This window comes from Asterias amurensis, chromosome 10, assembly GCF_032118995.1.
Source record: "Asterias amurensis chromosome 10, ASM3211899v1".
Classification (NCBI taxonomy): Eukaryota; Metazoa; Echinodermata; class Asteroidea; order Forcipulatida; family Asteriidae; genus Asterias; species Asterias amurensis.
This window is the reverse complement of record NC_092657.1, coordinates 21,036,898-21,052,992: the sequence shown is the minus strand read 5'-3', so window position 1 is coordinate 21,052,992 and position 16,095 is coordinate 21,036,898. Positions and strand designations below refer to the sequence as shown.

The 16,095-nt window shown below is 35.9% G+C and overlaps 1 protein-coding gene and 4 long non-coding RNA genes across 6 annotated transcripts in view; 1 reads left to right on the top strand and 4 right to left on the bottom strand.

The window, feature by feature from the left end:
- The window catches only part of LOC139943259 (uncharacterized), a 133,230-nt gene that overhangs the window by 43,854 nt on the left and 73,281 nt on the right, over nucleotides 1-16,095 (top strand). The gene's annotated exons all lie outside the window — the stretch shown is intronic.
- Nucleotides 4,612-6,017, bottom strand: LOC139943269 (uncharacterized). The gene is made up of 4 exons (XR_011786793.1): nucleotides 5,959-6,017; nucleotides 5,109-5,165; nucleotides 4,768-4,824; nucleotides 4,612-4,656 (listed from the first exon to the last, which is right to left on the bottom strand). It is a non-coding gene; the product is annotated as an uncharacterized lncRNA (long non-coding RNA).
- Nucleotides 6,141-7,546, bottom strand: LOC139943268 (uncharacterized). Of its 2 annotated transcripts, none has more exons than XR_011786792.1 (4): nucleotides 7,488-7,546; nucleotides 6,638-6,694; nucleotides 6,297-6,353; nucleotides 6,141-6,185 (listed from the first exon to the last, which is right to left on the bottom strand). It is a non-coding gene; the product is annotated as an uncharacterized lncRNA (long non-coding RNA). The 2 variants fall into 2 exon arrangements; XR_011786791.1 differs by lacking the exon at nucleotides 7,488-7,546 and adding an exon at nucleotides 6,809-6,866.
- On the bottom strand, nucleotides 11,922-12,460 carry LOC139943272 (uncharacterized). Its single transcript, XR_011786796.1, has 3 exons — nucleotides 12,419-12,460; nucleotides 12,251-12,307; nucleotides 11,922-11,966 (listed from the first exon to the last, which is right to left on the bottom strand). It is a non-coding gene; the product is annotated as an uncharacterized lncRNA (long non-coding RNA).
- Nucleotides 14,655-15,223, bottom strand: LOC139942594 (uncharacterized). Its single transcript, XR_011786702.1, has 3 exons — nucleotides 15,165-15,223; nucleotides 14,825-14,881; nucleotides 14,655-14,710 (listed from the first exon to the last, which is right to left on the bottom strand). It is a non-coding gene; the product is annotated as an uncharacterized lncRNA (long non-coding RNA).

Sequence of the window (16,095 nt, the reverse complement as noted above, 5' to 3'; positions counted from 1 at the left end):
GGAGTCAAGTAGAGCTGATTGGATCGCCAAAAAGACAGGAAATAGTTTTAAATTTGCAGGGTTTGTTTGTTCTAAGTACTCAGCGGATCATTCCAAGGAAAATAATTCAGTTTCAGTAGAATATAGCTTTAAGATTGTCTTACCTGTTGGAGTAGATTTGCAGGTTACACAGGAGTCAATGTCAAGCTGATGGGATCGCTCTAAAGACAGGAAAGAGTTAAAATTTTAAGGCTTTGTTCGTTCTACTTACTGGATGTATTATGCTGAGGAAAGTTATTCAGTTTCAGTTGAATATAGCTTTAAGATTGTCTTACCTGTTTGAGTAGATTTGCAGGTTACACAGGAGTCAATGTCAAGCTGATGGGATCGCTCTAAAGACAGGAAAGAGTTCAAATTTTAAGGCTTAGTTCGTTCTAACTACTGGATGTATTATGCTGAGGAAAATTATTCAGTTTCAGTTGAATATAGCTTTAAGATTGTCTTACCTGTTTAAGTAGATTTGCTGGTTACACAGGAGTCAAGTCAAGCTGATGGGATCGCTCTAAAGACAGAAAATAGTTTACACTTTAAAGGTTTTTTTGTTTTAACTACTGGATGGATATGCCGAAGAAAATTGTTCAGTATCAGTTGAATATAGCTTTAAGATTGTCTTACCTGTTGGAGTAGATTTGCAGGTTACACAGGAGTCAATGTCAAGCTGATGGGATCGCTCTAAAGACAGGAAAGAGTTAAAATTTTAAGGCTTTGTTCGTTCTAACTACTGGATGTATTATGCTGAGGAAAATTATTCAGTTTCAGTTGAATATAGCTTTAAGATTCTCTTACCTGTTTGAGTAGATTTGCAGGTTACACAGGAGTCAATGTCAAGCCGATGGGATCGCTCTAAAGACAGGAAAGAGTTAAATTAAAATTTTAAGGCTTTGTTCGTTCTAACCACTGGATGGATCATGCTGAGGAAAATTATTCAGTTTCAGTAGAATATAGCTTTAAGATTGTCTTACCTGTTTAAGTAGATTTGCGGGTTACACAGGAGTCAATGTCAAGCTGATGGGATCGCTCTACAGACAGGAAAGAGTTAAAATTTTAAAGGGACACACCGGCCGAATTGGGCTATTTGGGCTACAAAATATACTAAGATATGACTTCAACGGTCTTCCAGGAATGAAGAAGAACAGTCCTTAAACAAAAATCATCAAATTTAGCCGTTTTTGAGCATTTTAAGACAAAAAATGCGGGTCGCTCGATTGTTCTAACCAAAAAGTGGTACAAACAATCACGTGACCTTCCGGGCTAGTTTTACTTTCAGCCGTGTAAAAGTAACTAAATAACCAAATTTAAATCTTTTTTTTTACAAAATTATTTACGAATAATTGACGAAAAAGATCATGTATTACAATAAACGCTACAAAATGTAAATAATGGTGAAAAATCTAACGTAAGATTCACCATCATAGAGTCCGTGTAACGGAAGCTTGTTACGGCCGCTTTGATTTTTTAAAATCATTTTTCGCTAAATACCTGACATTTTGATGATTTTTTTTTACAGCAACCATCTATAAAAACATTATTTATGATTCTACACCCCTAAATTGCGTAAATGGTGAGCCGGTATGTCCCTTTAAGGCTTTGTTGGTTCTAACTACTGGATGGATTATGCTGAGGAAAATTATTCAGTTTCAGTTGAATATAGCTTTAAGATTGTCTTACCTGTTTGAGTAGATTTGCGGGTTACACAGGAGTCAAGTCAAGCTGATGGGATCGCTCTACAGACAGGAAAGAGATTAAATTTTAAGGGTTTGTGGTTCTAACTACTGGATGGATCATGCAGAGGAAAATTATTCAGTTTCAGTTGAATTTAATTTTAAGATTGTCTACCCGTTTGAGTAGATTTGCAGGTTACACAGGAGTCAATGTCAAGCTGATGGGATCGCTCTAAAGACAGGAAAGAGTTCAAATTTTAAGGCTTAGTTCGTTCTAACTACTGGATGGATCATGCTGAGGAAAATTATTCAGTTTCAGTTGAATATAGCTTTAAGATTGTCTTACCTGTTTGAGTAGATTTGCGGGTTACACAGGAGTCAATGTCAAGCTGATGGGATCGCTCTAAAGACAGGAAAGAGTTAAAATTTTAAGGGTTTGTTGGTTCTAACTACTGGATGGATCATGCTGAGGAAAATTATTCAGTTTCAGTTGAATTTAGTTTTAAGGTTGTCTACCCGTTTAAGTAGATTTGCGGGTTACACAGGAGTCAAGTAGAGCTGATTGGATCGCCAAAAAGACAGGAAATAGTTAAAAATTTGCAGGGTTTGTTTGTTCTAAAACTCAACGGATCATTCCAAGGAAAATAATTCAGTTTCAGTAGAATATAGCTTTAAGATTGTCTTACCTGTTTGAGTAGATTTGCTGGTTACACAGGAGTCAATGTCAAGCTGATGGGATCGCTCTAAAGACAGAAAATAATTAAAATTTTAAAGTTTTTTTTTTATAACTACTGGATGGATCATGCTGAGGAAAATAATTCAGTTTCAGTAGAAGACAGCTTTAAGATTGTCTTACCTGTTTAAGTAGATTTGCGGGTTACACAGGAGTCAATGTCAAGCTGATGGGATCGCTCTAAAGACAGGAAAGAGTTAAAATTTTAAGGCTTTGTTCGTTCTAACTACTGGATGGATTATGCTGAGGAAATTTATTCAGTTTCAGTTGAATTGAATTTTAAGATTGTCTACCCGTTTGAGTAGATTTGCAGGTTACACAGGAGTCAATGTCAAGCTGATGGGATCGCTCTAAAGACAGGGAAGAGTTCAAATTTTAAGGCTTAGTTCGTTCTAACTACTGGATGGATCATGCTGAGGAAAATTATTCAGTTTCAGTAGAATATAGCTTTAAGATTGTCTTACCTGTTTAAGTAGATTTGCGGGTTACACAGGAGTCAATGTCAAGCTGATGGGATCGCTCTAAAGACAGGAAAGAGTTAAAATTTTAAGGGTTTGTTGGTTCTAACTACTGGATGGATCATGCTGAGGAAAATTATTCAGTTTCAGTTGAATTTAGTTTTAAGGTTGTCTACCCGTTTAAGTAGATTTGCGGGTTACACAGGAGTCAAGTAGAGCTGATTGGATCGCCAAAAAGACAGGAAATAGTTTAAAATTTGCAGGGTTTGTTTGTTCTAAAACTCAACGGATCATTCCAAGGAAAATAGTTCAGTTTCAGTAGAATATAGCTTTAAGATTGTCTTACCTGTTTGAGTAGATTTGCTGGTTACACAGGAGTCAATGTCAAGCTGATGGGATCGCTCTAAAGAAAGAAAATAATTAAAATTTTAAAGTTTTTTTTTTATAACTACTGGATGGATCATGCTGAGGAAAATAATTCAGTTTCAGTAGAAGACAGCTTTAAGATTGTCTTACCTGTTTAAGTAGATTTGCGGGTTACACAGGAGTCAATGTCAAGCTTATGGGATCGCTCTAAAGACAGGAAAGAGTTAAAATTTTAAGGCTTTGTTCGTTCTAACTACTGGATGGATTATGCTGAGGAAAATTATTCAGTTTCAGTTGAATATAGCTTTAAGATTGTCTACCCGTTTGAGTAGATTTGCAGGTTACACAGGAGTAAATGTCAAGCTGATGGGATCGCTCTAAAGACAGGAAAGAGTTCAAATTTTAAGGCTTAGTTCGTTCTAACTACTGGATGGATCATGCTGAGGAAAATTATTCAGTTTCAGTAGAATATAGCTTTAAGATTGTCTTACCTGTTTAAGTAGATTTGCGGGTTACACAGGAGTCAATGTCAAGCTGATGGGATCGCTCTAAAGACAGGAAAGAGTTAAAATTTTAAGGGTTTGTTGGTTCTAACTACTGGATGGATCATGCTGAGGAAAATTATTCAGTTTCAGTTGAATTTAGTTTTAAGGTTGTCTACCCGTTTAAGTAGATTTGCGGGTTACACAGGAGTCAAGTAGAGCTGATTGGATCGCCAAAAAGACAGGAAATAGTTTAAAATTTGCAGGGTTTGTTTGTTCTAAAACTCAACGGATCATTCCAAGGAAAATAATTCAGTTTCAGTAGAATATAGCTTTAAGATTGTCTTACCTGTTTGAGTAGATTTGATGGTTACACAGGAGTCAATGTCAAGCTGATGGGATCGCTCTAAAGACAGAAAATAATTAAAATTTTAAAGTTTTTTTTTTTTAACTACTGGATGGATCATGCTGAGGAAAATAATTCAGTTTCAGTAGAAGACAGCTTTAAGATTGTCTTACCTGTTTAAGTAGATTTGCGGGTTACACAGGAGTCAATGTCAAGCTGATGGGATCGCTCTACAGACAGGAAAGAGTTTACATTTTAAGGGTTTGTTGGTTCTAATTACTGGATGGATCATGCTGAGGAAAATGATTCAGTTTCAGTTGAATTTAGTTTTAAGGTTGTTTACCCGTTTGAGTAGATTTGCGGGTTACACAGGAGTCAAGTAGAGCTGATTGGATCGCCAAAAAGACAGGAAATAGTTTAAAATTTGCAGGGTTTGTTTGTTCTAAGAACTCAACGGATCATTCCAAGGAAAATAATTCAGTTTCAGTAGAATATAGCTTTAAGATTGTCTTACCTGTTTGAGTAGATTTGCTGGTTACACAGGAGTCAATGTCAAGCTGATGCGATCGCTCTAAAGACAGAAAATAATTTAAATTTTAAAGGTTTTTATTTATAACTACTGGATGGATCATGCTGAGGAAAATAATTCAGAAGATAGAAGATAGCTTTAAGATTGTCTTACCTGTTTAAGTAGATTTGCAGGTTACACAGGAGCCCATGTCAAGCTGATGGGATCGCTCTAAAGACAGGAAAGAGTTAAAATTTTAAGGCTTTGTTCGTTCTAACTACTGGATGGATTATGCTGAGGAAAATTATTCAGTTTCAGTTGAATTTAATTTTAAGATTGTCTACCCGTTTGAGTAGATTTGCAGGTTACACAGGAGTCAATGTCAAGCTGATGGGATCGCTCTAAAGACAGGAAAGAGTTCAAATTTTAAGGCTTAGTTCGTTCTAACTACTGGATGGATCATGCTGAGGAAAATTATTCAGTTTCAGTAGAAGACAGCTTTAAGATTGTCTTACCTGTTTAAGTAGATTTGCGGGTTACACAGGAGTCAATGTCAAGCTTATGGGATCGCTCTAAAGACAGGAAAGAGTTAAAATTTTAAGGCTTTGTTCGTTCTAACTACTGGATGGATTATGCTGAGGAAAATTATTCAGTTTCAGTTGAATATAGCTTTAAGATTGTCTTACCTGTTTGAGTAGATTTGCGGGTTACACAGGAGTCAAGTCAAGCTGATGGGATCGCTCTACAGACAGGAAAGAGATTATATTTTAAGGGTTTGTAGTTCTAACTACTGGATGGATCATGCAGAGGAAAATTATTCAGTTTCAGTTGAATTTAATTTTAAGATTGTCTACCCGTTTGAGTAGATTTGCAGGTTACACAGGAGTCAATGTCAAGCTGATGGGATCGCTCTAAAGACAGGAAAGAGTTAAAATTTTAAGGCTTAGTTCGTTCTAACTACTGGATGGATCATGCTGAGGAAAATTATTCAGTTTCAGTAGAATATAGCTTTAAGATTGTCTTACCTGTTTAAGTAGATTTGCGGGTTACACAGGAGTCAATGTCAAGCTGATGGGATCGCTCTAAAGACAGGAAAGAGTTAAAATTTTAAGGGTTTGTTGGTTCTAACTACTGGATGGATCATGCTGAGGAAAATTATTCAGTTTCAGTTGAATTTAGTTTTAAGGTTGTCTACCCGTTTAAGTAGATTTGCGGGTTACACAGGAGTCAAGTAGAGCTGATTGGATCGCCAAAAAGACAGGAAATAGTTTAAAATTTGCAGGGTTTGTTTGTTCTAAAACTCAACGGATCATTCCAAGGAAAATAATTCAGTTTCAGTAGAATATAGCTTTAAGATTGTCTTACCTGTTTGAGTAGATTTGATGGTTACACAGGAGTCAATGTCAAGCTGATGGGATCGCTCTAAAGACAGAAAATAATTAAAATTTTAAAGTTTTTTTTTTATAACTACTGGATGGATCATGCTGAGGAAAATCATTCAGTTTCAGTAGAATATAGCTTTAAGATTGTCTTACCTGTTTGAGTAGATTTGCTGGTTACACAGGAGTCAATGTCAAGCTGATGCGATCGCTCTAAAGACAGAAAATAATTTAAATTTTAAAGGTTTTTATTTATAACTACTGGATGGATCATGCTGAGGAAAATAATTCAGAAGATAGAAGATAGCTTTAAGATTGTCTTACCTGTTTAAGTAGATTTGCAGGTTACACAGGAGCCCATGTCAAGCTGATGGGATCGCTCTAAAGACAGGAAAGAGTTAAAATTTTAAGGCTTTGTTCGTTCTAACTACTGGATGGATTATGCTGAGGAAAATTATTCAGTTTCAGTTGAATTTAATTTTAAGATTGTCTACCCGTTTGAGTAGATTTGCAGGTTACACAGGAGTCAATGTCAAGCTGATGGGATCGCTCTAAAGACAGGAAAGAGTTCAAATTTTAAGGCTTAGTTCGTTCTAACTACTGGATGGATCATGCTGAGGAAAATTATTCAGTTTCAGTAGAAGACAGCTTTAAGATTGTCTTACCTGTTTAAGTAGATTTGCGGGTTACACAGGAGTCAATGTCAAGCTTATGGGATCGCTCTAAAGACAGGAAAGAGTTAAAATTTTAAGGCTTTGTTCGTTCTAACTACTGGATGGATTATGCTGAGGAAAATTATTCAGTTTCAGTTGAATATAGCTTTAAGATTGTCTTACCTGTTTGAGTAGATTTGTGGGTTACACAGGAGTCAAGTCAAGCTGATGGGATCGCTCTACAGACAGGAAAGAGATTATATTTTAAGGGTTTGTGGTTCTAACTACTGGATGGATCATGCAGAGGAAAATTATTCAGTTTCAGTTGAATTTAATTTTAAGATTGTCTACCCGTTTGAGTAGATTTGCAGGTTACACAGGAGTCAATGTCAAGCTGATGGGATCGCTCTAAAGACAGGAAAGAGTTCAAATTTTAAGGCTTAGTTCGTTCTAACTACTGGATGGATCATGCTGAGGAAAATTATTCAGTTTCAGTAGAATATAGCTTTAAGATTGTCTTACCTGTTTAAGTAGATTTGCGGGTTACACAGGAGTCAATGTCAAGCTGATGGGATCGCTCTAAAGACAGGAAAGAGTTAAAATTTTAAGGGTTTGTTGGTTCTAACTACTGGATGGATCATGCTGAGGAAAATTATTCAGTTTCAGTTGAATTTAGTTTTAAGGTTGTCTACCCGTTTAAGTAGATTTGCGGGTTACACAGGAGTCAAGTAGAGCTGATTGGATCGCCAAAAAGACAGGAAATAGTTTAAAATTTGCAGGGTTTGTTTGTTCTAAAACTCAACGGATCATTCCAAGGAAAATAATTCAGTTTCAGTAGAATATAGCTTTAAGATTGTCTTACCTGTTTGAGTAGATTTGATGGTTACACAGGAGTCAATGTCAAGCTGATGGGATCGCTCTAAAGACAGAAAATAATTAAAATTTTAAAGTTTTTTTTTTATAACTACTGGATGGATCATGCTGAGGAAAATCATTCAGTTTCAGTAGAAGATAGCTTTAAGATTGTCTTACCTGTTTAAGTAGATTTGCGGGTTACACAGGAGTCAATGTCAAGCTGATGGGATCGCTCTACAGACAGGAAAGAGTTTACATTTTAAGGGTTTGTTGGTTCTAATTACTGGATGGATCATGCTGAGGAAAATGATTCAGTTTCAGTTGAATTTAGTTTTAAGATTGTTTACCCGTTTGAGTAGATTTGCGGGTTACACAGGAGTCAAGTAGAGCTGATTGGAACGCCAAAAAGACAGGAAATAGTTTAAAATTTGCAGGGTTTGTTTGTTCTAAGAACTCAACAGATCATTCCAAGGAAAATAATTCAGTTTCAGTAGAATATAGCTTTAAGATTGTCTTACCTGTTTGAGTAGATTTGCTGGTTACACAGGAGTCAATGTCAAGCTGATGGGATCGCTCTAAAGACAGAAAATAATTAAAATTTTAAAGTTTTTTTTTTATAACTACTGGATGGATCATGCTGAGGAAAATAATTCAGTTTCAGTAGAAGACAGCTTTAAGATTGTCTTACCTGTTTAAGTAGATTTGCGGGTTACACAGGAGTCAATGTCAAGCTGATGGGATCGCTCTAAAGACAGGAAAGAGTTCAAATTTTAAGGCTTAGTTCGTTCTAACTACTGGATGGATCATGCTGAGGAAAATTATTCAGTTTCAGTTGAATATAGCTTTAAGATTGTCTTACCTGTTTGAGTAGATTTGCGGGTTACACAGGAGTCAATGTCAAGCTGATGGGATCGCTCTAAAGACAGGAAAGAGTTAAAATTTTAAGGGTTTGTTGGTTCTAACTACTGGATGGATCATGCTGAGGAAAATTATTCAGTTTCAGTTGAATTTAGTTTTAAGGTTGTCTACCCGTTTAAGTAGATTTGCGGGTTACACAGGAGTCAAGTAGAGCTGATTGGATCGCCAAAAAGACAGGAAATAGTTAAAAATTTGCAGGGTTTGTTTGTTCTAAAACTCAACGGATCATTCCAAGGAAAATAATTCAGTTTCAGTAGAATATAGCTTTAAGATTGTCTTACCTGTTTGAGTAGATTTGCTGGTTACACAGGAGTCAATGTCAAGCTGATGGGATCGCTCTAAAGACAGAAAATAATTAAAATTTTAAAGTTTTTTTTTTATAACTACTGGATGGATCATGCTGAGGAAAATAATTCAGAAGATAGAAGATAGCTTTAAGATTGTCTTACCTGTTTAAGTAGATTTGCAGGTTACACAGGAGTCCATGTCAAGCTGTTGGGATCGCTCTAAAGACAGGAAAGAGTTAAAATTTTAAGGCTTTGTTCGTTCTAACTACTGGATGGATTATGCTGAGGAAAATTATTCAGTTTCAGTTGAATTTAATTTTAAGATTGTCTACCCGTTTGAGTAGATTTGCAGGTTACACAGGAGTAAATGTCAAGCTGATGGGATCGCTTTAAAGACAGGGAAGAGTTCAATTTTTAAGGCTTAGTTCGTTCTAACTACTGGATGGATCATGCTGAGGAAAATTATTCAGTTTCAGTAGAATATAGCTTTAAGATTGTCTTACCTGTTTAAGTAGATTTGCGGGTTACACAGGAGTCAATGTCAAGCTGATGGGATCGCTCTAAAGACAGGAAAGAGTTAAAATTTTAAGGGTTTGTTGGTTCTAACTACTGGATGGATCATGCTGAGGAAAATTATTCAGTTTCAGTTGAATTTAGTTTTAAGGTTGTCTACCCGTTTAAGTAGATTTGCGGGTTACACAGGAGTCAAGTAGAGCTGATTGGATCGCCAAAAAGACAGGAAATAGTTTAAAATTTGCAGGGTTTGTTTGTTCTAAAACTCAACGGATCATTCCAAGGAAAATAGTTCAGTTTCAGTAGAATATAGCTTTAAGATTGTCTTACCTGTTTGAGTAGATTTGCTGGTTACACAGGAGTCAATGTCAAGCTGATGGGATCGCTCTAAAGACAGAAAATAATTAAAATTTTAAAGTTTTTTTTTTATAACTACTGGATGGATCATGCTGAGGAAAATAATTCAGTTTCAGTAGAAGACAGCTTTAAGATTGTCTTACCTGTTTAAGTAGATTTGCGGGTTACACAGGAGTCAATGTCAAGCTTATGGGATCGCTCTAAAGACAGGAAAGAGTTAAAATTTTAAGGCTTTGTTCGTTCTAACTACTGGATGGATTATGCTGAGGAAAATTATTCAGTTTCAGTTGAATATAGCTTTAAGATTGTCTACCCGTTTGAGTAGATTTGCAGGTTACACAGGAGTAAATGTCAAGCTGATGGGATCGCTCTAAAGACAGGAAAGAGTTCAAATTTTAAGGCTTAGTTCGTTCTAACTACTGGATGGATCATGCTGAGGAAAATTATTCAGTTTCAGTAGAATATAGCTTTAAGATTGTCTTACCTGTTTAAGTAGATTTGCGGGTTACACAGGAGTCAATGTCAAGCTGATGGGATCGCTCTAAAGACAGGAAAGAGTTAAAATTTTAAGGGTTTGTTGGTTCTAACTACTGGATGGATCATGCTGAGGAAAATTATTCAGTTTCAGTTGAATTTAGTTTTAAGGTTGTCTACCCGTTTAAGTAGATTTGCGGGTTACACAGGAGTCAAGTAGAGCTGATTGGATCGCCAAAAAGACAGGAAATAGTTTAAAATTTGCAGGGTTTGTTTGTTCTAAAACTCAACGGATCATTCCAAGGAAAATAATTCAGTTTCAGTAGCATATAGCTTTAAGATTGTCTTACCTGTTTGAGTAGATTTGCTGGTTACACAGGAGTCAATGTCAAGCTGATGGGATCGCTCTAAAGACAGAAAATAATTAAAATTTTAAAGTTTTTTTTTTATAACTACTGGATGGATCATGCTGAGGAAAATAATTCAGTTTCAGTAGAAGACAGCTTTAAGATTGTCTTACCTGTTTAAGTAGATTTGCGGGTTACACAGGAGTCAATGTCAAGCTGATGGGATCGCTCTACAGACAGGAAAGAGTTTACATTTTAAGGGTTTGTTGGTTCTAATTACTGGATGGATCATGCTGAGGAAAATGATTCAGTTTCAGTTGAATTTAGTTTTAAGGTTGTTTACCCGTTTGAGTAGATTTGCGGGTTACACAGGAGTCAAGTAGAGCTGATTGGATCGCCAAAAAGACAGGAAATAGTTTAAAATTTGCAGGGTTTGTTTGTTCTAAGAACTCAACGGATCATTCCAAGGAAAATAATTCAGTTTCAGTAGAATATAGCTTTAAGATTGTCTTACCTGTTTGAGTAGATTTGCTGGTTACACAGGAGTCAATGTCAAGCTGATGCGATCGCTCTAAAGACAGAAAATAATTTAAATTTTAAAGGTTTTTATTTATAACTACTGGATGGATCATGCTGAGGAAAATAATTCAGAAGATAGAAGATAGCTTTAAGATTGTCTTACCTGTTTAAGTAGATTTGCAGGTTACACAGGAGTCCATGTCAAGCTGTTGGGATCGCTCTAAAGACAGGAAAGAGTTAAAATTTTAAGGCTTTGTTCGTTCTAACTACTGGATGGATTATGCTGAGGAAAATTATTCAGTTTCAGTTGAATTTAATTTTAAGATTGTCTACCCGTTTGAGTAGATTTGCAGGTTACACAGGAGTAAATGTCAAGCTGATGGGATCGCTTTAAAGACAGGGAAGAGTTCAATTTTTAAGGCTTAGTTCGTTCTAACTACTGGATGGATCATGCTGAGGAAAATTATTCAGTTTCAGTAGAATATAGCTTTAAGATTGTCTTACCTGTTTAAGTAGATTTGCGGGTTACACAGGAGTCAATGTCAAGCTGATGGGATCGCTCTAAAGACAGGAAAGAGTTAAAATTTTAAGGGTTTGTTGGTTCTAACTACTGGATGGATCATGCTGAGGAAAATTATTCAGTTTCAGTTGAATTTAGTTTTAAGGTTGTCTACCCGTTTAAGTAGATTTGCGGGTTACACAGGAGTCAAGTAGAGCTGATTGGATCGCCAAAAAGACAGGAAATAGTTTAAAATTTGCAGGGTTTGTTTGTTCTAAAACTCAACGGATCATTCCGAGGAAAATAATTCAGTTTCAGTAGAATATAGCTTTAAGATTGTCTTACCTGTTTGAGTAGATTTGATGGTTACACAGGAGTCAATGTCAAGCTGATGGGATCGCTCTACAGACAGAAAATAATTAAAATTTTAAAGTTTTTTTTTTATAACTACTGGATGGATCATGCTGAGGAAAATAATTCAGTTTCAGTAGAAGACAGCTTTAAGATTGTCTTACCTGTTTAAGTAGATTTGCGGGTTACACAGGAGTCAATGTCAAGCTGATGGGTTTGCTCTACAGACAGGAAAGAGTTTAAATTTCAAGGGTTTGTTGGTTCTAATTACTGGATGGATCATGCTGAGGAAAATGATTCAGTTTCAGTTGAATTTAGTGTTAAGGTTGTTTACCCGTTTGAGTAGATTTGTGGGTTACACAGGAGTCAAGTAGAGCTGATTGGATCGCCAAAAAGACAGGAAATAGTTTAAAATTTGCAGGGTTTGTTTGTTCTAAGAACTCAACGGATCATTCCAAGGAAAATAATTCAGTTTCAGTAGAATATAGCTTTAAGATTGTCTTACCTGTTTGAGTAGATTTGCTGGTTACACAGGAGTCAATGTCAAGCTGATGGGATCGCTCTAAAGACAGAAAATAATTTAAATTTTAAAGGTTTTTATTTATAACTACTGGATGGATCATGCTGAGGAAAATAATTCAGAAGATAGAAGATAGCTTTAAGATTGTCTTACCTGTTTAAGTAGATTTGCAGGTTACACAGGAGTCCATGTCAAGCTGATGGGATCGCTCTAAAGACAAAAAATAGTTTAAATTTTAAAGGTTTTTTTGTTATAACTACTGGATGAATATGCCGAAGAAAATTGTTTAGTTTCAGTTGAATATAGCTTTAAGATTGTCTTACCTGTTTGAGTAGATTTGCAGGTTACACAGGAGTCAATGTCAAGCTGATGGGATCGCTCTAAAGACAGGAAAGAGTTCAAATTTTAAAGGGACACACCGGCCGAATTGGGCTATTTGGGCTACAAAATATACTAAGATATGACTTCAACGGTCTTCCAGGAATGAAGAAGAACAGTCCTTAAAAAAAATCATCAAATTTAGCCGTTTTTGAGCATTTTAAGACAAAAAATGCAGGTCGCTCGATTGTCCTAACCAAAAAGTGGTACAAACAATCACGTGACCTTCCGGGCTAGTTTTACTTTCAGCCGTCTAAAAGTAACTAAATAACCAAATTTAAATCTTTTTTTTTACAAAATTATTTACGAATAATTGACGAAAAAGATCATGTATTAAAATTATCGCTACAAAATGTAAATAATGGTGAAAAATCTAACGTAAGATACACCATCATAGAGTCCGTGTAACGGAAGCTTGTTATGGCCGCTTTGATTTTTTCAAATCATTTTTCGCTAAATACGTGACATTTTGATGATTTTTTTTACAGCAACCATATATAAAAACATTATTTATGATTCTACACCCCTAAATTGAGTAAATGGTGAGCCGGTATGTCCCTTTAAGACTTTGTTGGTTCTAACTACTGGATGGATTATGCTGAGGAAAATTTTTCAGTTTCAGTTGAATATAGCTTTAAGATTGTCTTACCTGTTTGAGTAGATTTGCAGGTTACACAGGAGTCAATGTCAAGCTGATGGGATCGCTCTAAAGACAGGAAAGAGTTGAAATTTTAAGGCTTTGTTCGTTCTAACTACTGGATGGATTATGCTGAGGAAAATTATTCAGTTTCAGTTGAATATAGCTTTAAGATTGTCTTACCTGTTTGAGTAGATTTGCGGGTTACACAGGAGTCAATGTCAAGCTGATGGGATCGCTCTACAGACAGGAAAAAGATTAAATTTTAAGGGTTTGTGGTTCTAACTACTGGATGGATCATGCAGAGGAAAATTATTCAGTTTCAGTTGAATTTAATTTTAAGATTGTCTACCCGTTTGAGTAGATTTGCAGGGAACACAGGAGTCAATGTCAAGCTGATGGGATCGCTCTAAAGACAGGAAAGAGTTCAAATTTTAAGGCTTAGTTCGTTCTAACTACTGGATGGATCATGCTGAGGAAAATTATTCAGTTTCAGTAGAATATAGCTTTAAGATTGTCTTACCTGTTTAAGTAGATTTGCGGGTTACACAGGAGTCAATGTCAAGCTTATGGGATCGCTCTACAGACAGGAAAGAGTTTAAATTTTAAGGGTTTATTGGTTCTAACTACTGGATGGATCATGCTGAGGAAAATTATTCAGTTTCAGTTGAATTTAGTTTTAAGGTTGTCTACCCGTTTGAGTAGATTTGCGGGTTACACAGGAGTCAAGTAGAGCTGATTGGATCGCCAAAAAGACAGGAAATAGTTTAAAATTTGCAGGGTTTGTTTGTTCTAAGAACTCAACGGATCATTCCAAGGAAAATAATTCAGTTTCAGTAGAATATAGCTTTAAGATTGTCTTACCTGTTTGAGTAGATTTGCTGGTTACACAGGAGTCAATGTCAAGCTGATGGGATCGCTCTAAAGACAGAAAATAATTAAAATTTTAAAGTTTTTTTTTATAACTACTGGATGGATCATGCTGAGGAAAATAATTCAGTTTCAGTAGAAGACAGCTTTAAGATTGTCTTACCTGTTTAAGTAGATTTGCGGGTTACACAGGAGTCAATGTCAAGCTGATGGGATCGCTCTACAGACAGGAAAGAGTTTAAATTTTAAGGCTTTGTTGGTTCTAACTACTGGATGGATCATGCTGAGGAAAAGGATTCAGTTTCAGTTGAATTTAGTTTTAAGGTTGTCTACCCGTTTGAGTAGATTTGCGGGTCAAACAGCAGTCAAGTAGAGCTGATTGGATCGCCAAAAAGACAGGAAATAGTTTAAAATTTGCAGGGTTTGTTCGTTCTAAGTACTCAATGGATCATTCCAAGGAAAATAAATCAGTTTCAGTAGAATATAGCTTTAAGATTGTCTTACCTGTTTGAGTAGATTTGCGGGTTACACAGGAGTCAAGTAAAGCTGATGGGATCGCTCTACAGACAGGAAAGAGTTTAAATTTTAAAGTTTTTTTTGTTATAACTACTGGATGGATCATGCTGAGGAAAATTATTCAATTTCAGTAGAAGATAGCTTTAAGATTGTCTTACCTGTTTAAGTAGATTTGCAGGTTAAACAGGAGTCAATGTCAAGCTGATGGGATCGCTCTAAAGAAAGGAAATAGTTTAAATTCTGAGGCTTTGTTCGTTCTAACTACTGGATGGATCATGCTGAGGAAAATTATTCAGTTTCAGTTGAATTTAGCTTAAAGGTTGTCTACCCGTTTGAGTAGATTTGCGGGTCACACAGGAGTCAAGTAGAGCTGATTGGATCACCAAAAAGACAGGAAATAGTTTAAAATTGCAGGGTTTGTTTGTTCTAAGTACTCAATGGATCATTCCAAGGAAAATAATTCAGATTCAGTAGAATATAGCTTTAAGATTGTCTTACCAGTTTGAGTAGATTTGCAGGTTACACAGGAGTCAATGTCAAGCTGATGGGATCGCTCTAAAGACAGAAAATAATTAAAATTTTAAAGTTTTTTTTTATAACTACTGGATGGATCATGCTGAGGAAAATAATTCAGTTTCAGTAGAAGACAGCTTTAAGATTGTCTTACCTGTTTAAGTAGATTTGCGGGTTACACAGGAGTCAATGTCAAGCTGATGGGATCGCTCTACAGACAGGAAAGAGTTTAAATTTTAAGGGTTTGTTGGTTCTAATTACTGGATGGATCACGCAGAGGAAAATGATTCAGTTTCAGTTGAATTTAGTTTTAAGGTTGTCTACCCGTTTGAGTAGATTTGCGGGTTACACAGGAGTCAAGTAGAGCTGATTGGATCGCCAAAAAGACAGGAAATAGTTTAAAATTTGCAGGGTTTGTTTGTTCTAAGAACTCAACGGATCATTCCAAGGAAAATAATTCAGTTTCAGTAGAATCCAGCTTTAAGATTGTCTTACCTGTTTGAGTAGATTTGCTGGTTACACAGGAGTCAATGTCAAGCTGATGGGATCGCTCTACAGACAGGAAAGAGTTTAAATTTTAAGGCTTTGTTGGTTCTAACTACTGGATGGATCATGCTGAGGAAAATGATTCAGTTTCAGTTGAATTTAGTTTTAAGGTTGTCTACCCGTTTGAGTAATTTTGCGGGTCAAACAGCAGTCAAGTAGAGCTGATTGGATCGCCAAAAAGACAGGAAATAGTTTAAAATTTGCAGGGTTTGTTCGTTCTAAGTACTCAACGGATCATTCCAAGGAAAATAAATCAGTTTCAGTAGAATATAGCTTTAAGATTGTCTTACCTGTTTGAGTAGATTTGCGGGTTACACAGGAGTCAAGTAAAGCTGATGGGATCACTCTACAGACAGGAAAGAGTTTAAAT